Genomic DNA, 22101 nt, shown 5'->3' with positions numbered 1-22101 from the left:
AACAGATACACAATGAATCCCCAGAAACAAATGAGTCCAATACTCAAATATAGAATGCATCCAACACTCAAACATGGTCAGAGCAAGTCAGATACATGATTTCCAAACTCACATAATGTACTCCATACTTACAAACAGTGAATTAATCCCACACAGACACACACTGTATCAGAGAGTGAGTAAATCCCACACTCACACACTGTATCAGAGAGTGAAAAAATCACACACACACACATTACCAGAGATTCACAGTTCCGGAAGGAATCCCACACTCCCGCACAGTCCCTCTGTGGAGAAGGGTCCCTCACACCGACAGCCAGGCGACATTTCCCGGTGTATCTTTACACACTGAGAAACTGGCACTGGAGATTCTTTGTGAAATGTACTTCCTGATTGTGGTAAGGGGGCTTGTGATTGGCGGAAACTCCTCAATCTGATTGGTCTGTTTTCATATCCACTCAATTGAATCCCTGATAAGTGACTGTAATAACTTTCAAAATGTCCAATCACAATCATTGCTTTCCCAATTCCTCATTAGCATAGTTCTGTGGGACTGTCTATTTAATCAGCGCTCGGAAGGGGTTTGCTTTATTTCTGTGTGAAATTGAAGATGGCTGATGAGAAGAAACCAACATCGAAACCAGCTCCCAAGAAGGAAGCGAAGAAAGTGATTAAGAAACCGGGAACAAAGGGCGGGAAGAAGCGGCGAAGGTCGAGGAAGGAGAGTTACTCCATCTACATCTACAAAATGATGAGCAGGTTCACCCCGACACCGGCATCTCCTCCAAGGCCATGAGCATCATGAACTCGTTCGTGAACGATATTTTCGAGCGCATCGCGCGTGAGGCTTCCCGCCTGGCCCATGACAACAAGCGCAGCACCATCAGCTCCCGGGAGATCCAGACCGCCGTGCGCCTGCTGCTGCCCGGAGAACTGGCCAAGCACGCCGTGTCGGAAGGGACAAAGGCGGTGTCCAAGTACACCAGCTCCAAGTAAAACTCCCCATGGACTGAAAACACCCCAAACACAACGGCTCTTTTAAGAGCCACCCACAATCTCTGTGAAAAAGCTGCGCCATCTTTTCCCTTATTGAGTTAATGAGAAATGTCTTTCTGGAGGATAGAGATTTGTCCCGGTGCAGAATGCTGTGAATGGGACTTCATACCCGCCCCGTACACACACTTTCACATTGAAGGGACAATCAAACTGAACTGAGCGCGGATGTTAAATTCTAGTCTGGGATTTATGATGGACAATGAGGAGAAACACCACATTGGAAGGTAGTTCTTTAGATTTAATGATAACTATATTCACAGTTTCGCAGCAGCAGAATTAAATTCATAATACCATTATTTATTCGTTATTTCGGGTGATCTGGGAGCCGCTCCCGCAACAGAGTACAGACGGAAATGAAAAGGTTATTTTCGGGCTGATCTGTTTATTCCGCAGTTTTCCCAGAGGACGGAATCAGACAGATCTGTGCAGACACAGGACCTGAGTCCATTGCAGCGCTTTAAGATCTGCCTCCCCCCGGCCCTCCCTATTCTCCGGGCACAAAGCTGCCTGTTCCACCGGCGGGATTGAGTCAGGGATTCTCTCCGCACTTCCCATTGTAACATTCCCGGCCGCTTTCAGGGGAGAGGATCAGAAATCAGCCGTTTCCCTCTGTCCCTGTGAAGCCTGTGTGAAGGAGTTGGTTGGGAATCTCTGTGTTTCTGCTTTTCCAGTGAGCTGAAATTTGCTTGGTTTTAAATTGCTGAACGGGGTCTGATTACCGCGGGTTACAGATAAATTCAAACTTTTCCTAAAATAGCGCCAGGATTCTGAGGGAAAATACAATAAACAGATTATAAAGTGTGAGATTGAAATAGGTTCCTGATCATTAAGGCGTTATTTTGTATTTTTCCTGCACAGAAATTGGCGGGCTTTTCCAGTTTCAAAATGTAAACCAATCAAAACTCCCATTTTTTCTCCCTGGCTCTCCGATTGGTTACGAATGTGATTGAAATGTGAGTGACCAATCAGAGCTCGAGTCTGGCTGCAGCCTCACAAACCGCTCACAATGATTATTAATAGAGATTAAACTGACGGAATCTGTATTTGAGTTATTGAATGTACTTAGTTTCCCAGACAAATATTTGAATGGACCATAATAAATGTGATATTTCCTCCGCACAAGTTACAGAGAAGAGAGTCGCCAGCACCTTCTTTCACACAGTCCGTACATTGTCACTGACGGAGCTCATCAGTTCCACAGTCTCAGACAGCAGAAATAATTCCAGAGACGCCTTTTCAAGCCACTGCTCAAACAGCAGCAGAGACAGGTGTTGTGTCCATATCATGCCCAGCTCTCGGACCAGGATGGCCGAGTGGTTAAGGCGTTGGAATAATAGATCCAATGGGTTTGAACCCCACTCCTGGCAAATGGATTTTTAACACTACATTCTGCCCCTCTCCTTTCGTTCTCCCCTATCTACTCCATGAACGGTATGCTTTGTCTGTATAGCGCGCAAGAAACAAGATATTCACTGCATACCAATTCATGTAACAAGAAGTAATCAAACTCAGTACCATCGAGTCATAGAGGTTTACAGCATGGAAATAGGCCCTTCGGCCCAACTTGTCCATGTCACCCTTTTTTAACGGCTAAACTAGTCCCAATTGCCCGCACTTGGCTCATATCCCTCGATAGCCACTTACTCATGTAACTGTCCAAACGCTTTTTAAAAGACAAAATTTTATACTCCTCCATTACTACCTCTGGCAGCTCGTTCCAGACACTCACCACCTTCTGTGTGAAAAAATTGCCCCTCACTTCCCTTTTGTACCGCTGCCCTCTCACCTTAAACCTATGTCCTCTAGTTTTAGACTCCCCTACTTTTGGAAAAATATATTGACTGTCGAACTGGCCTGTGCCCCTCATTATTTTATGGACCTCTAAGATCATCCCGAAGCCGACTATGCTCCAGAGAAAGAAATCCCAGTCTATCCAGCCTCTCCTTATAACTCAATCCATCAAGTTCTGGTAGGATCCGAGTAAATCTTTTCTGTGCTTTCCATATTAGGGTGACCAGAACTATACACAGTATTCCAAATGTGGCCTCACCAATGTCTTATACAACTTCAAAAGACGTCCCAACTCCTGTATTCAATGTTCTGACCAATGAAACCAAGCATGCCGAATGCCTTCTTCACCACTCTGTCCACCTGTGACTCCACTTTCAATGAGCTGTGAACATGTACCCCGAGATCTCTTTGTTCTATACTCTCCCCAACGCCTTACCATTAACTTAGTAGGTCCTGCCCTGATTCGATCTATGAAAATGCATCACCTTGCATTTATCTAAATTAAACTCCACTGTACCACTGATAGGGGGATCCATAAAGCCCAATCCAAATTGTCATCCACAATCAGATCATCACTGTGTCAATCCAATAGTGCAGCCCGAGCTCCAAATTAAATATCAGATAAAACTGACAGATGGTTTTCGGTTAAAAATTAGACAATTAACCTTCATAATGCACTCTGAGATTCGAGTTCAATACCAGTCATATCACCCACATCAGGGGTTTAGAAGTTACTGTACTAATCCTCATAGTGAGTCCTCACAAATATATTCGATACAAATCCAAATCTGAAGTACAGATTCTCAGATTGGGATATTCTGAAAGCTCATCTAACCTGGGATACAACTCAGATTCCAGTTGAAAACTCACCCAGATTATGAAACTAAAAGTTGCAATATCAATTTGATGACTATGAACTGAAATATAAATTATTAACTCATCCTAAATCCTCACTCACATTGGGCCAGATGGAAGACACTGTCCAATTCCAGGTTGGACTCCATTTTATATTCATGTCAAAATTCTTATTTGGAATCCGACTGAGTGTCACAGATCAAATCAAGGTGAACAACCTGAGTGAAACTTGCATAGCAATCCAGTATCAGATTGAAGGATACATTATCTTTCACAATTGTGTTCACACTGACAGAGATTTAATGCTGGACCGAAACTCACTCACATTGTCTGTTTAAAACCTACTGCATCAGTGGCCTGTTTCTGTGCTGGAAAGTTATTTGGAATTAATCCAAACTTATAAATAGCCCCAGGGACTGAATGTGATTTAATTCATCCCAAACTAACACTAAATAGCAAAGACTGATAGATAAGAGAATCGTTCTCAATCACATGTTCAGTGTCAGGAGCTGAAAAATACAGGCTGTTCACTGCACTCACTCACTGGAGCTGTCATGAGTGACATGTAAAACATTACACACACCAATTGTATCACTGAGAGATTTGGAAAGAATCCCAGTCTCACATTGAGTAATGAATACAAATGGACTATCAGAGAGAGAGAGAGAGAGACGTGACTGAAAAATCTCAACTGAAACCATCAGTTTAAACAGCAGTATTGACTTGCAAACATAATTAGTTCCGCTGATAGGTACAGCATTAAGCTGATGTTCTACAAACAGTACCAGGGAACATAAAGCACATGTTTCACAAAAAAAAAACACCAGGGGACTGAAAGGTATTGATGATTCCAACATTTATATAAAATTATCACAGACATAGAGAGGCATTGACAGATCTAGAATGATCCCACACTCACACACTTCATGAGTGTGAGACACCCTCAGAAACAACGCCAGACAAATTCAGATACAGAATGGTACCAGATACTGAAACATGTGAATTAATTCTAACACTGATTGTGTGACTTGGGCAGCCCATATCTATGGGGATGCAGTGAATCATAGGGACAAATCATACCGTATACACCACCAGGCAGGTCACTACTGCACTATATGATTCTGCAATGGGACAACGTTGACGAAACAATCCCGATTGTGCTCAGAATTACACTGACAATGGGACCAGAAAAGCAGAGTTTGTTTTTTAAATGATCTCCCAGTTAAGACGGAGATGAGGAGGAACCTTTTTGATCAGTTGTTTTTATTTCATTTTGTGCATTCTTCAGATTCGGGCATTGCTGGTTTGGTCGGGATTTATTGCTCATCTGAACTGCATGCTTCGACTGCTGGCATCAATGTCATGCAGGTACACCCACAGTGCTGTTTGGGGGGAGGGAGTAGGGTGGGTGGAATGCAAACTCCCTGGATTCTTATCTGCTGACGCTGAAGGAATGACAATATCTTTCCAAGTCCGGATAGTGAGTTGTATGGAGGGAGAATTCCAGGTGGTGTTGTTCTGATGTGTCTGCTGCCCTTTTCCTTCCAGGCCATAGTCAAGGTGGGTTTGGAAGGTGCTGTCAAATGAGCCTTTGTGAATTCCTGCAGTGCATCTTTTGGATAGTGCACACTTCTGTCCCTTTTTGTCGGTGTTGGAGGGATTGAATGTTTGTGGATGGAAGCAAATTAAGTCAGATATTTTGTATTGGATGGTGTCAAACGGCCAGTGTTGTTGAAGCTGCATTTACCCAGGCAAGCTATGTCTGGAAACCAGATATTCTAGTTTCCTTCCACAGTCCAAAGATGTGCAGGCTGGGTGGACTGGCCATGCTAGATTGTGCCTGGTGTCGTAAGAAGTCCAGGTTAAGTAGATTAGCGGGGTGGATGCGTGGGGCTGTGGGTAAAGAGCCTAGGTGGGATGCTCTGTCGCAGAGTTGGTGCAGTCTCGATGGGCCCCATGGCCTTCTTCAGCGCTATAGGGATTCTATGATTTTTGGGTCATTTCTCTGTGTCATAAATGCCCTGAGATAAAAAGAGAAAACCTGTGTTTGTGGCATTTACAACAGTGAGCATGTTGCAAACTAAATTGTTGATTGCAAGCGAGAGCTGATGAAAATAACTGGAGCCTGTAAAGAAATAGCACTGATACTTGCGGGGAGCAGCAATTTTTAAAAAACTGATCCTAAAAACGTAAGTAGCAGAGAATGGTTTCGATCCATCGACTTCTGGGTTATGGGCCCAGCACGCTTCCGCTATCTACCAACAAGGTTCTGTTTATTATTGTTGCGCTATAGCAAAACAAAAAAAATCACTTTCGTATTGCTGTTTAATGACAGCAAATGTGCCCAGCAGCTCCGCCTAGCGGCACAACTCCACTGTCTAAACACCAAGAATGGAACAATAACAGAAATACACACAAAAACAGCGAGAGACTGTCAGGATACACAAGATCACACATAGGCAAAGGAGGATGCACCGACTGATCATTTGTGTGAAGTTTTCCTGAAAAGATCAGCCATGATCTTATTGAATGGCGGAGCAGGCTCGAGGGGACAAATGGCCCACTCCTGCTCCAAGTTCTTAAGTTTTTCTTTGAATCCAAGACTATTTAATTTATTTTGCTCGCCATGTTTGGACCACTTCACCAGTTATGTTTTTGTGCCAGAAAGGAATAATGCAAGGAAAGAAGCAATTATTTATTAGTAAAAAGTAGGCTTACATTAACACCACAATGAAGTTACCGTGAAAATCCCCCAGTCACCTCGCTCCAGCGCCTGTTCAGGTACTGAGGTAGATTTGAGCATGGTCATTGCACCTAACCAGCACGACTTTTGGACTGTGGGAGGAAATTGGTGTACTTGTAGGAAACCTGCACAAACACAGAAAGAACATGCAGACTCTGCACAGACAAGGACACAAGACCGGAATTGAACCCAGGTCACTGGAGTTGCGAGTCAGCAGGGTAACCAGTGTGCCACCGTGCCGCCCTTAAATGTGAGTAAATCTTGTCCCTCAGAATTTTTTTTCCCAATAATTTCCTGTTATGTTTACGTTCATTGCATACAACTATGACTTAAATACTAGCCATTGCCTATCCACCGTCATGCCATTTGATGAATCTATTAATCCATAACCTATTTTAGCAAATTCACCCCTCATACCTTCCGAGGTTACCTTGTTTAGATTTAGGATTCCAGTTCAGGATTGGGCCCTCAGAAGCACTTTCCCAGGATAGAAGAGTCAATTCCCAGGGGGCATAGATTTAAGGTGCAAGGGGCAACGTTTAAGAGAGATGTACAATGCAAGTGTTTTTATACAGAGTGTGGTGGGTGCCTGGAACTCGCTGCTGGGGGAGGTAGTGGAAGCAGATAAGATAGTGACTTTTAAGGGGCGACTTGACAAATATATACAGAAGATGGGAATAGAGGATTATGGTCTCCGGAATGGGAGGGGGTTTTAGTTCAGACAGGCAGCATGGTCGGTGATGGCTTGAAGGGCCGATGGGCCTGTTCCAGTGCTGTCATTTTCTTTGTTCTTTGTTGATGTTTATGGACTGATGGGAGGTGTTCCACAAAACAGTCACTCAATCTACCCAATGTAGAGCACATTGCAGTCACTCAATCGACTCATCATTTGCATTGAAAAATTGGACAAAAAAATGTTGAAAAAGCTATTTCTCTTGCATTGTATGTATCTAAACACTGAACTGTGACGAGAGATAATGCGACCTTCCATTCAAGAACTTCTGATATTTCTTCCCTTTCCTCAATCAATCCTCTCACCCCTCTGTGGCTGGCAGGGCTGTCAAGTGTGTCATTCCCATGTCCCACAGTTGGAACATTGCAAACCAGTCCATAAGGCTGATTCAATTTCTGATCAGAGTTTCTGCCAGCCTGTCATTTTCATTGTGCGTCTTACTCTCACATGATCACTCTGTCCTTGGTCTTTGCTGGTGTTCCAAGGAAGAAGTTTAACAACACCAAGTTAAAGTGCAACAGGTTTATTTGGTGGCAAAAGCCACACAAGCTTTCGGAGCCCCAAGCCCCTTCCAAGGAAGTTCAGAGCACCCCTGCTCTATCCAGATTCTTCCACGTTTATGTGTCTGGTGATTATCCCATTTGATTGTGTCACTAACTCTCCTTATTTAAAACATGTTTGGTCCAAACGGTCACAGACCTTACATTTTGTTCCTTTACACATGAGCCTCTCTCCTCTCCATTTGCCTGTAATGTTTTACATTTCTAACATCCACCAGTTCTGATGAAAATACATTGATCTGAAATATTCGCCATTAACTTTGTTTGTCTCCGCAGCACTGACGTGTTATATAATTCCAGAACTTCGAAATTTAATTCATACTTCCTGCATTCATACTATGTGGCGTCAGTGCTCAGATTCCGAGGAGTTTTGAGAGAGGTTATTAAAATCATGATCTGTTTCAATAGAGTAATTGGGAATAAATTATTTATGTGAACCAACGGCACAGATTCCTGGTGAATGGTACAAAATAAGAAAACCGTCAGGGAACATATTTGATGTTACATTGGGCAGCGAGACTTATGATCCTGAATAAGTTGCCTGCAATCCAAGCGAATCAGAATGAACAGTAAATTTAAAATGTCATTGGACAAATAAGATAGAAATACATTTTGAGTTTGAATTTTTAGACAAGAGGAAGTATTGCTCCAAAGCGACACCAAATCTCAGGTGGAATGCGGATAATTTGAAATATAATTCCATGTGCTGTTTTATTCAATGCAATGGTGGCCTGTGTAACCCAGGATACAGTGTGGGGGTGAATTTCGTCTATCTCATTCAGAATGGTCCGCACAGCGCAGGCTCTATTAGGCCGCGCCCCCGGGAACCGTGTGGCTGCGCGGAGCATGCGCAGTGCGGCTCCCGGAAGGTCGGCGTGGCCGCGCGCAGCCGCAGTAATACCGAGTCAGAGGCCGGAGCAGAGGCGCCCGGCGGCGAGAGCACGGCACCATGAAGCGGATGGTGCAGCGAGGCCATCCTCACCGCCCCATATGGAACAGTGTGAGTGAGAGGAAACAGAGAGCAGTGGTTAATGGTTGTTTCTCAGACTGGAGGAAGGTTTCCAGTGGAGTTCCCCAGGGCTCGGTGTTAGGAGCCCTGCTCTTCCTGATATATATTGACACACACCTTGGTGTACAGGACACAAGCTCAACATTTCCACACGCCACCAAACTTGGCGGCACTGGCAACTGTGAGGAGGAAAGTGGGAAACTTCAAAAGGACACAGGCAGCTTGGTGGAACGGGAGACAAGTGGTAGTGGGAAAAGTTCCTGCACCGATTGCCCCGCAGCTGCCCCTGGGGAGCATGCCCACTCTCAGTGCCTGGGCAAGTCAGTGTTGGATAGAGCGCTGTCTGGGTGCAGATAATTGTTTTATTCATTCATGTGATGTGTGCGTCACTGGCTTGGCCAGCATTTATTGCACGAATTACCTTTGAACTGAGTGGCATCTTCGGCCATTTCAGGGGGCATTAAAGCGTCAAAAACATACTGGGGGTCTGGAGTCACGTGGGCAGATATGCTTCCCTCAAGGGGTATCAGTGAACCAAGTGCGTTTTTTACAACATGCCCTTCATTAGACCTTTAATTCCAGCTTTTTATTGAGTTCAAATGTCACTCTCTGCTGTGGTGATATTCAGGTCCCAATGCATTACAGTGGATCTCTCGATCACTAGTCCAGCGATAATACCAGTACAACATTACCTCCCCATGTGGGAACTGTGGCTGCCATTAGCCGGTATCAACAATTGTTTTATTGTAGGCTGATTGTCAGAGAGCTGAAACGTGAACTCTGTTTCTTTCTCCACAAATGCTGCCTGATTTCTGTATTTGCAGAATTTTCATCTTGTTTCAGATTCCCAGTGTCCACCAGTGAAATATTGCAGCTGTTGCTCGGAAAACCGAGGCTTGAAGGAGCCAAATGAAGAGCTCTTGAATCAGGCAGAATGTTGTTTGTGGAACTCAGTCCCTCAGTTTCTGTGAAGGTATGTTCTTGTCAAAAGAGTGACTTTGGTGTGCAAAAGCAGGAGAAAGTGGCGGGTTTAACCGTAACCTTAACATCTGAGAGCAATAGGGTCCAAACACTTCTGATCAAAGGTCATTAACTGTGTCTTGTACAGTTATAGAGACATTGCACTCTGACATACAATAAGTGTTGGGCAGATTCACATGGACACATTCATATGCAGTATCAGACTGAGTTAATTCCACACTGAAATACTGTAACAGAGACTGACAGAAAAAGAGTAATATCAGAACGTAAGAAAAAGGAGCAGGAGAAGGCCATTCAGCCCATCAGGCCTGCTCTGCCATTCTGTAAGATCATGGCTGATCTGATTGTGGCCTCAACTGCAGTGTCTGTCCCCATAACTCTTGATTCTCTTGTAGATCAAAACTGTGTAACTCAGGATTGAATCTATTCAATGCCAAAAAGTAAAGATCCATTAAAAGAAGTAATTCCTCCTAATCGCCATCTTAATTTGGATATGTTTTATCTTTAAACTGTGCCTTCAATTTTAGTTTCCCCAACACATTGCAATATCCCCCTCAGCATCTATCTTGTAAAGCCACTCAGAATCTTGTATGTTTTAGTACAATCGTCTCTCATTCTTCTCCAATGAGAATTGGTCAAACTTCTTTAAATTTTCCTCTTAAGATAACTCCTTCATTTCAGGAATCAGCCCAGTGAATCCTCACTGAACTGCCTCCGATGCAAGTATATCCCACCGATAGTAAGAAGATGAAAACTTTACACAGTACTCTAGATGTTGTCTCACCAATGCCCTGTAGTTGTAACAAGACTTTCCTACTTTTATACTCCAGCCCCTTTGGAATAAAGATCAACATTCCATTTGCCTTCCTAATACTTGCTGAACCTGTTCATTAACTTATTATGATTCGTGTACAAGGACAGCCAAATCCATCTGCACTGCAACATTATGCCGTCTCTCTCTATTTGAATATTTTATACTTTTCTATTCTTCCCACTAAACTGGAAAACCTCACATTTTCCCACGATGTCGAGATGTCGGCGTTGGACTGGAATGGGCACAGTAAGAAGTCTCACAACACCAGGTTAAAGTCCAAATGGTTCATTTGGTAGCACAAGCTTTCGGCGCACTGCTCATTCATCAGATGAGATTCACCTGAAGAAGGAGCAACTCTCCGAAAGCTCATGATACCAAATAAACCTGTTGGACTTTAACCTGGTGTTGTGAGACTCCTTATTGTGCTCACATTCTTTTGGATTGTATAAAAAATCTGCCAAATTTGTGTCCACTCACTTAAGCTATAGAGATCCCTTTGCAGACTCTGTGTCCTCCTCACAACCTGCTTTCCCACCTATCTATTGTCTGAAAATTTGGTGATGGTCTGTCCCTTCACCTGAGTCATTAATATAGATTGTAAATAGCTGAGAACCCAGCACTGATCCCTGTGTCTCTCCACTCGCTTCAGTTTGCGAAGCTGACAGTGACCCACTTCCATACAGTAACAGGGACTGGCAGATAAATTGTTATGAATTGATTTAGAGTCAATTCCACTCCTACGTACAGTAACAGAGATTGACAGTGTTAATGCCTCACTGCAGTGAAGGATAAAGAATAGTTACTTCCAGCCTCACATGCAAATCAGAGATGAACAGAGAGTTAATGCCCCATTCACATCCAGTAATAGAGAGTAACAGATACAGAATTAATTCTATATTCACACATGCTAACAAAGATGGACAGAAAGGTTAAAACTAAATTCAGCACAGTCCCAGATGACCATAGGCTGCTCTCCCCTTTCATGAATAACCTCAGCTGGTACGGGAATTGAACCCACGCTGTTGGGGTTGGTCCGCATCACAGCCCCGCTGTCCGGCCAACTGAGCAAATCAATCCTCAGGATAAGACAGAGGTAATTGCACACTGAAACACAGGAACAGAGACTGACTGATCGAGTTAATTCCACACTGACTTGCACTAATAGAGGCTGACACATCAGAGAATTGATTCCATTCTCAAATAAACTGACAGGAAGAAATTCACTGTAATTCCACCCTGAAATACAGTAACACAGACTGACAGAGAGTGAATTGTGCTCTCATGTATACATTGACAGATAGCGGGAATGAGTTAATTCCACATTCACATACAGTAATAGAGATGGACAGATAGAGAGTGAATTCCACACTCTCACTCTATAGACTCCAGGATGGCAGTTTGCCTCCCTGGTGCCAGGGTCCTGGATGTCTCTGAGTGGATACAAAGCATCCCAAAACAGGAGGGAAATCAGACAGATGTCACGCATGAGATAGGTAGAAAGAGTAACAGCAATTTAGGCAGTTAGGTAGAAGATTAAAAACAGGACCTCTCGGAGAGTAATCTCAGGATTACTCCCTGTGCCACGTGCGAGTGGGGCTAAGAACAGGGAGATAGTGCAGCTGAACACGTGGCGAAAGAGCTGGTGCAGGAAGGAGGGCTTCAGATTTTTGGATCATTGGGATGTCTTCCAGGGAAGGTGGGGCCTGGCCAAGAAGGACGGGTCACACCTGAGCTGAAGGGGCACCAACATCCTGGCTGGGAGGTTTGCTGCTATGGTTCAGGTCGGTTTCAACTAATGTGGCAGGGAGTGGAAATCAGAACAGTACGGATGAACATGGGACTATGGCCAGGCGAGCTAAAAGGAACAGCAGGCTGGGGGACGTCGAACTCAGTGGACCTGGAGGTCAGGAGTTGAACTGCTTCAATGTAAGGAATATAAGGGGGGAGACAGATGAACTTAAAGCCCTGATTCATGAGCAGAACTTGGATGTAGTTGCAGCAACGGAGACTTGGTTAAAAAAGGGACAGGACTGATTGCTAAATATTCCAGAATATAAAGTGTTTTAGGCGAGTCGGAGGGGAAGGTTAAAGAGGTGTGGGAGTTGCAATACTGGTGAGGGAACATGTTACAGCTGTACAGAGGGAGGACAACTTGGAAGAATCATGTAATGAGACACTGTGGGTAGAGCTCAGAAACAGGAAGGGGGAAGTCGCTATGATAGGGGTGTACTACCGGCCTCACAACAGCCCACGGAAGTTGAACGGATATATAAACAGATTCTGGACAGATGTAGAAATAAAAGGTTTGTTGTAGTGGGAGACTTTAATTTTCCTCATATTGACTGGAAATCCCTTAGTGCTTGGGGTCGGATGGTGAGGAATTTAAGAGTGTCGAAGGTTTTTTGGAACAATATGTGACTAGTCCGATTAGAAAAGGGGCTTTTTGGACCTAGTACTGGGGAATTTGCCCAGCCAGGTCATCAAAGTTGCAGTGAGGAAACATGCAACGGACAGTGATCACAATTCCGGAAGCTATCAGATACTCATGGAAAAGGGCGAGTGTTGTCCTCGGGTGAAAGGTGCTAAATTGGGGGAAGGCTAACTGCAACCAGATTAGGCTGGATTTGGAGGCTCTTGATTGGGAGAGGCTCTTTGAGGGTAAATCCACATCTGACATGTGGGAGTCTTTTAAGGAGCAGTTGATCAGAGTGCAGGACTGGAATGTGCCTGTGAAAAGGAAGGACAGGAAAGGCAGGATTCGGGAACTATGGATGACCAGGGAAATTGTGAATCGAATCAAAAAGGAAAAGGATACATACATGAGGCCTAGGCAACTAAAAACAGATGAAGCACTTGAAGAATATAGGGGAAGTAGAAAAGAACTCAAACAGGGAGCTAGGAGGGCAAAAAGGGGTCAAGAAATATCCTTGGCAGACAGAATTAAGGAGAATCCCAAGGCATTTTGTACAGATATTAGGAACAAGAGGGTAGCTCGAGAAAGAGTTGGTCCACTTAAGGACGAAGGAGGGAAATAATGCGTAGAACCAAAGGAAATGGGTGAGATCCTTCAGAGTACTTTGCATCGGTATTCACAAAGGAGAGGGACATGTTGATTGGTGGTGTCTCAGAGGGATATGTAAGCCTTTTGGGACAAATTATGAGGCAGGAAGTGTTAGGTGTATTAAAAAGCATTAAGGTGGACAAACTCCTAGGACCAGATGGCATTTATTCCAGATTTCTGAAGGAGACAAAATTTGAAATTGTTGGGCCTTTAACTGAAATCTTTGTTTCCTCGTTGGCCACAGGTGAGGTCCTACAGGATTGGAGGATAGCTAATGTTTTCCCATTATTTAAGAAGGGTAGCAAGGATAACCCGGTTAATTATAGGCTGGTGAGCTTGACGTCAATGATAGTGAAATTGTTGGGGAAGATTTTTAATGAGAGGATTTGGAACTGAATGGTCTTATTAGCGACAAACGGCATGGTTTTGCAGGAGGGAGGTCATGTCTCATTCATTTAATTCAGTTTTTTGAGGAGGTGACAAAAATGATTGACGACGGAAGTGCTGTGGATGTTTTCTACCTTGACTTTAGTTAAGCATTTGAAAAGGTCCCTCATAGCAGGCTGGTACAAAAGATTAAATCACATGGGATCGGTGTGAACTAGCCAGATGGATTCAGAACTAGCTTGACAACAGAAGACAGAGGGTAGTGATGGAAGGGTATTTTTCTGAATGGAGGTCTGTAACTAGGGGTGTTCCGCAGGTGTTCTGCTGTCTGTAATATATATAAATGACTTGGAAGAAAATGTAGCTGAACTGATTAACAAGTTTGCGGATGATACAAAGATTGGAGTTGGGGATAGTGATGAAGATGTTCAGAGAATACAGCAGGATATAGCTAGACTGGAAAATTGGGCAGAGAAATGGCAGGTGGAATTTAATCCGGACAAATGCGAGGTAATTCATTTTGGTAGATCCAGTTCAGATGGGAGCTATAAAATAAATGGCAGAGCCGTAAGGAGTATCGACACCCAGAGAGATCTGGGCGTGCAGATCCACAGATCCTTAAACGTGGCAGCACAGGTGGAAAAGATGGTGAAGAAAGCATATGACTTGCTTGCCTTCATTGGACGGGGCATTGGGTATAAGAGTTGGCAAATTATGTCACAGTTACATAAAATGTTGGTTTGGCCACATTTGGAATACTGTGTTCAATTCTGGTCACCACACTACCAGAGGAATGTGGAGGCTTTGGAAAGAGTGCAGAAAGGTTTGCCAGGATGTTGCCTGGGATGGAAGGTATTAGCTATAAAAGGAGAGATTAAATAAAATGGGATTGTTCTCCCTGGAAAGACGGAGGCTGAGGGGAGACCTGATAGAAGTTTATAAAATTATGAGGGATATAGATAGGGTGAACAGTTGGAAGCTTTTTGACAGTGACAATTACAAGGGGGCACAAGTACAAGCTAAGGGGGGAAAGGTTAAGTGGAGATGTGCGGGGAAGTTTTTTTCACACAGAGGGTGGTGGTGGCCTGGAATGCACTGCCAAGTGAGTTGGTTGAGGCAGATATGTTCGCGACATTTAAGACTTATCTGTATAGACATATGAACAGGCGGGGAATAGAGGGGAACAGGTGGATGGTCTGGATAGTACAACGTGTTCGGCGTAGGCTTGGTGGGCTGAAGGGCCTGTTCCTGTGCTGTACTGTTCTTTATTTTCTTGTTCTCTTTGTATAACGGTTCTCACGTGAAGAATTCTTCTGACATGCATCATGCGGCCTCTTCATTGTTTCGTTATATTTTCTATCTTCCTCATCATCCAGCCCTGGCTTTGGTTCCCCTCCCTTTCACCCTGATTGGAATATACCGAGTCTGTACCTGAAACATCTCCTGAAAAATCACCCATTGTCCTGTCACAGTTTTTCCTGTTATATTTTCGCTCCATTTTACTCTCACTCAATCCCAGCTCCTCCCGTTGAGGTTAGTCCTCTTCCCATTCAGAAGTGCTACTTATGATTGTTCCTTGCTAATATCAAGCTTGTGACACAATGATCACTGTTACTCAAGTGACCACCCACAGACACTTGGATCATGCGGTCAACCTTCCTGTCCGTCTCTGTGAGAATAGAATTAATTCTGTATCTGCAGTGCATGATCTGCCTACAGATTTGCTGCTCTATTTCTTTCTCACCACACCTCCCTTCTTCCCTTCTCTATCTTTTCTGTTCACATTGTATTGAATAGCAATCACCCGGTTCACTCCATTTCTAAACCACATTGTCATCATTGCCAGTGTATTGTATTCCCATGTGGCTATTTGTGCTTCTAACTCACCAACCTTATTCACCACACTGTGTGATTACACACATGCATTCTAAACCTGTCCGTGTATTCCTCTTAGATTCCTTCTTCATCTACTCCGATCTTATATGGAACTACTTCTTTCTCGAGATATTCCTCCTTTCTACTTCTATACACTGATGTCCATCCCCCTGCCAAGTGAGTTCAGACCCTCCCCATCCACATGAGTGACCCTCCCCATGAGGACACAGAGGCATTGAGTACAGAATCATGCAAATTATGCTGAGCCTTTAGAAAGCTTTGATTGGACCACAGCTGCAGTATTGAGTCCAGTTCTGCTCAGCACCCTTGAGGAAACATGTGAGGATCGTTCAGTGGGTACAGAGGAGATTGACCAGAATGGTTTCAGCAATGAGGGGTTTTAGCTACAAGGTTAGGTTGGAGAAGCTGGGGTTGATATTTTTGGAGCAAAGCAGATTGAGGGGGAGATTTGATAGAGGTGGACAGGATTATGGCTGGTGTGGTCAAGTAGACAAAGAAATGCTGATCCCATTCGCTGAGAATACAAGGACGATGCACAAGTTGAAGGTTTTGGGATGAGACAGAGAGGGGATGTGTGTGGAAGAACTTCTCATGCAGCGAGTAACAACCTGGAAGTCGCTGCCTCTGAGGGTGGAAGCAGAGACGATGAATAAATTGAAAGATGAATTGCGATGGACATTTGAGGGAAATAAACTGATAGGGCTCTGGGGATAGAGCAGGGGAGTCAGACTGACTGGATTGTTGCATGGAGAACCAGCATGGACTGGATGTGGTTCCAGAGATATATTTTAAATCCACAATCGGTCAGAGCAGGAGAGACAGACATTGTTCCCATGTCACCCCCAACTCAGTACCGGTGACAGAGAGATACATAAATCCCAGTCCAAATTCTCACCCGCTATCAGATTGTCAGTGTGTCAGTCCTAAAATATTGCAGCATTGGCTGGAATTAAGTTAAATACCAGATACAACTGAATGATAGGATAACCTGAGACACCAACTGTGATCATTAAAATAAGAATACATATAAATTTGATGAGTACAGATTGAGATACAGATCACATACCCAACCTGATGCCTCATACAGTGTATGGCAGATATTATATTCTAACAGTGAAAGCTAAGCCCAACATTCAAGTATAAAGTTCTTACAACCAGAATGAATGATGAAGGCATCAATTTGATTAATAAAATTTGAATATCACTTTCTTTCACTTTGCAACGATTGTGAGATGAAAAGATCCATGGTCCTTCCCAATTGTGTTCAAATAGAAAGTGATTTAATACTCGGCCAAATTCTCAATAATTCCATTAAAACCCACAGCATTAATGGTCTGTTTCTGTGCTGAAATTTCAACGTGGAATGAACTCAGATTGTTAAACAGTCCCAGAGCCTGAGGTTATGTAATGAATCCTGCACTGTCAGAGTAGCTGACAGATTCAGAATCATTCTCGAGCACATGTTCATTACCAGACACTGACAGAGACAGACTGTTACTAAACTCACTGACAGTACCTGATCCTGACTGACACTAATCAATCTGACACACATATATGGTTCCACTGACATGGTCAGAAATCATCACAAACCCACATAGACTGCCGAATGTGCACAAACAGCACATGTTTCTTCAGAAGGAACTCTTCAAAATGTAGCTAATGAAAATACAACAAAACTTACTCCAACTTATAAATCAAAGAAAGGGTTTAATAAGAAACATCATTACTCCAAACTTAGGGTCTTGCCTGGGCCAATCCAAGCTCTCCAAAACTCTGCATAGTTCCTTATTTATAGTGAGTCAGCTGACAATTACATCACTCTGTAATTGGTTCCATGGTTTACTGGGTCAGCTGACCCTTACATCTTGTTCCCATTAGTCTCATTACATCCAATCAAAGTTGTCACCGGTTACATTCTAACACCACACAGCTATTAAAGAATGGGAGTTACAGACCCACATTTTCAAACGGGTTTTCCACATAATAATCCCACATTCACACCCAGCACCAGATCCTGACAGACACAGCATGAATTCCAAATTCACATACAGCACCAGAATCTGATATGCGTAATCAACATAGTCAAACTCACAGAGAGACACACTTGTTACACGACTGAAAGAGGATTTTTGGCCTGTCAAGTTCTGGCTTTCCAAGTGAGTAACACACCTCGGGCCATTCATCCGCCTTCTCCCCACATCCCTGCACATTCTTCATTTTCAGGCAATAATCCAATTCTTTCTTGAAGGCCTTGATTGAAGCTGCCTCTAGCGCACTGTCCGGCCCCACATCCCAGACCATAACCACTCGCTGTAGGAAGAACTTTCTCCTCATGTATCCATTCCTCCTTTTTCCCAATTCCCGTCAATCTGTTCCCTCTGCTTCTCAACCCATCCAACAATGGGGACAGTTTTTCTCTGTCAACTCTGTCCAGACTCCTCATGATTCCGAATACTGTTATCAAATCTCCTCTCAACCTTCTCTGCTCCAAGGAACGTGGTCCCAACTTCACCAGTTTATCTCAATAACTGAAGTTCCTCATATTTCACAATGTGTCTCACTTACACAGGCCAGAGGCAGCATATATTTATATGCAGGGCCCTGACAATTGATCCCAATCTCTCAGACAGTACCACCAACTGACAGAATTAATCCCACTCTCACAAACAGCACTGAAGATAAACAGATGCAGAATTGGTGTCAAAGATTCCCAGATTTTGAGAACGATTCCCACGTTCCCATTCAATGTGAGTAGCTGACAGATACAGACTGAATTCCACTATCACATTGAACAGCAGAGCACACTCAATGCCACAGACTGAAAGATATTCAATCAATATCACACTGATTCAGACTGCCAGAGACTGACAAATACAGGATGAATCTCACAGATGGTTACAAAGACTGATAGGTCCAGAATAAACCCAGCCCCCTCAAAGTGGCCGAGAAGGACAGCTACAACATTAATCCCAAACTGGCATATCATCCCAGGGAGCGAATGAATCCCGCGCTCACTCTCAGCCCCCACTAACTGGCAAATACACAATGAGCCTCCAACACTACCACAGACAGAATGACTCCATCAGTCGCATAGTCCCCGAGACTAAAAGATACAGAATGACCCTCACCTTCATACCCGAACAGAGAGTAAATCCCACACTCTCGCACTGTATCAGCGAGTGAGTAAATCCCACACTTCACACACTGTATCAGACAGAGAGTAAATCCCACACTCTCACACTGCATCATCCAGTGAGTAAATCCCTCACTCTCGCACTGTATCAGCGAGTGAGTAAATCCCACACTCGGATACTGTATTGAAGTTCCAGGGACCCAGGTTCAATTCCACCTTGGGTGATTGTCTGTGTAAAGTTTGCACATCCTCCCCTTGTTTGCGTTTCCTCCCATGCTCCAAATGTTCAGTGGATTGACCATGCTAGATTGCCACTTAGTGTCCCAAATATATTAGAACATAGAACAGTACAGCACAGAACAGGCCCTTCGGCCCACGATGTTGTGCTGAGCTTTATCTGAAACCAAGATCAAGCTATCCCACTCCCTATCATCCTGGTGTGCTCCATGTGCCTATCCAATAACCGCTTAAATGTTCCTAAAGTGTCTGATTCCACTGTCACTGCAGGCAGTCCATTCCACACCCCAACCACTCTCTGCGTAAAGAACCTACCTCTGATATCCTTCCTCTATCTCCCACCATGAACCCTATAGTTATGCCCCCTTGTAATAGCTCCATCCACCCGAGGAAAAAGTCTTTGAACGTTCACTCTATCTATCCCCTTCATCATGTTATAAACCTCTATTAAGTCTCCCCTCAGACTCCTCCGCTCCAGAGAGAACAGCCCGAGCTCCCACAACCTTTCATCATAAGACCTACCCTCCAAACCAGGCAGCATCCTGGTAAATCTCCTCTGCACTCTTTCCAGCGCTTCCACATCCTCCTTATAGTGAGGTGACCAGTACTGCACACAATATTCCAAATGTGGTCTCACCAAGGTCCTGTACAGTTGCAGCATAACCCCACGGCTCTTAAACTCCAACACCCTGTTAATAAAAGCTAACACACTATAGGCCTTCTTCACAGCTCTATCCACTTGAGTGGCAACCTTTAGAGATCTGTGGATATGGACCCCAAGATCTCTCTGTTCCTCCACAGTCTTCGGAACCCTACCTTTGACCTGTAATCCACATTTAAATTAGTCCTACCAAAATGAATCACCTCACATTTATCAGGGTTAAACTCCATTTGCCATTTTTCAGCCCAGCTTTGCATCCTAACTATGTCTCTTTGCAGCCTACAACAGCCCTCCACCTCATCCACGACTCCGCCAATCTTGGTGTCATCAGCAAATTTACTGATCCACCCTTCAGCCTCCTCCTCGAAGTCATAAATAAAAATCACAAATAGCAGAGAACCAAGCACTGATCCCTGTGGCACTCCACTAGCAAACTGCCTCCAGACCGAAAATTTTCCATCCACCACCACCCTCTGTCTTCGATCAGACAGCCAGTTACCTATCCAATCGGCCAACTTTCCCTCTATCCCACACCTCCTTACTTTCATCATAGGCCGACCATGGGGGACCTTATCAAACGCCTTACTAAAATCTATGTATATGACATCAACTGCCCTACCTTCATCAACACACTTAGATACCTCCTCAAAAAATTCAATCAAATTTGTGAGGCACGACTTCCCCTTCACGAATCCGTGCTGACTATCCCGGATTAATCCGCATCTTTCTAAATGGTCGTAAATCCCAATCCCTAAGGACCTTTTCCATCAATTTACCAACCACCGAAGTAAGACTAACCGGTCTATAATTACCAGGGTCATTTCTATTCCCTTTCTTAAACAGAGGAACAACATTCGCCACTCTCCAGTCCTCTGGCACCATCCCCGTGGACAGTGAGGACCCAAAGATCAAAGCCAAAGGCTCTGCAATCTCATCTCTTGCCTCCCAAAGAATCCTAGGATATATTTCATCAGGCCCAGGGGACTTATCGACCTTCAGTTTATTCAAAACTGCCAGTACATCCTCCTTCCGAACAACTATTTCCTCCAGCCTATTAGCCTGTAACACCTTCTCTTCCTCAAAAACATGGCCCCTCTCCTTGGTGAACACTGAAGAAAAGTATTCATTCATCACCTCGCCTATCTCTACTGACTCCATACACAAGTTCCCACTCCTGTCCTTGACTGGCCCTAACCTCACGCTGGTCATTCTTTTATTCCTCACATAAGAGTAAAAAGCCTTGGGGTTTTCCTTGATCCGAAGCGCCAAGGACTTCTCATGTCCCCTCCTAGCTCTCCTAAGCACCTTTTTCAGCTCATTCCTTGCTAACTTGTAACCCTCAATCGAGCCATCTGAACCTTGTTTCCTCATCCCTACATAAGCGTCCCTCTTCCTTTTCAAAAGACTTCCCCCTCTTTCGTGAACCATGGTTCCCTCACTCGGCCATTTCCTCCTTGCCTGACAGGGACATACCTATCAAGGACACCCAGTATTTGTTCCTTGAAAAAGTTCCACTTTTCATTAGTGCCTTTCCCTGACAGTTTCTGTTCCCATCTTATGCCCCCTAATTCTTGCCTAATCGCATCATAATTACCTTTCCCCCAATTGTTAACCTTGCCCTGCCGTACGGCCCTATCCCTCTCCATTGCAATAACAAAAGACACCGAATTGTGGTCACGATCTCCAAAGTGCTCCCCCACAACCAAATCGAACACTTGGCCCGGTTCATTTCCCAGTACCAAATGCAATGTGGCCTCACCTCTTGTCGGCCTATCCACATAGTGTGTCAGGAAACCCTCCTGCACACACTGCACAAAAACTGCCCCATCCAAACTATTTGACCTTCAAAGGTTCCAATCAATATTTGGAAAGTTAAAGTCCCCCATGGCAACTACCCGGTGACCCCCACACATATCCATAATCTGCTTAGCAATTTCTTCCTCCACATCTCTATTACTATTTGGGGGCTGATAGTAAACTCCGAACAACATGACCGCTCCTTTCCGATTTCTAACTTGAGCCCATATTACCTCAGTGTGCAGATCCCCCTCGAAGTGCCTTTCTGCAGCCGTTAAACTATCCTTGATTAACAATGCCACTCCTCCAGCTCTTTTACCAGCTTCCCTAATATTGGTGAGTGAGATTAGCAGGATAAATATGTGGGGTTACCAGGATAGGTTCTGG

At 44.1% G+C, this 22101-nt stretch overlaps 1 protein-coding gene, 1 long non-coding RNA gene and 1 pseudogene across 2 annotated transcripts in view; 2 read left to right on the top strand and 1 right to left on the bottom strand.

Moving 5' to 3' along the window:
- The window catches only part of LOC144482317 (uncharacterized), a 474174-nt gene that overhangs the window by 11750 nt on the left and 440323 nt on the right, over nucleotides 1–22101 (bottom strand). The gene's annotated exons all lie outside the window — the stretch shown is intronic.
- Nucleotides 611–1374, top strand: LOC144482205 (histone H2B pseudogene; annotated as a pseudogene).
- Nucleotides 8647–16444, top strand: LOC144482321 (uncharacterized). Its single transcript, XR_013495937.1, has 3 exons — nucleotides 8647–8738; nucleotides 9591–9720; nucleotides 15945–16444. It is a non-coding gene; the product is annotated as an uncharacterized LOC144482321 (long non-coding RNA).

This window comes from Mustelus asterias, unplaced genomic scaffold (genome assembly GCF_964213995.1).
Source record: "Mustelus asterias unplaced genomic scaffold, sMusAst1.hap1.1 HAP1_SCAFFOLD_35, whole genome shotgun sequence".
Taxonomy (NCBI): domain Eukaryota; kingdom Metazoa; phylum Chordata; class Chondrichthyes; order Carcharhiniformes; family Triakidae; genus Mustelus; species Mustelus asterias.
The sequence above is the reverse complement of the archived record's forward strand: the minus strand, read 5'-3'. Positions and strand labels throughout refer to the sequence as shown.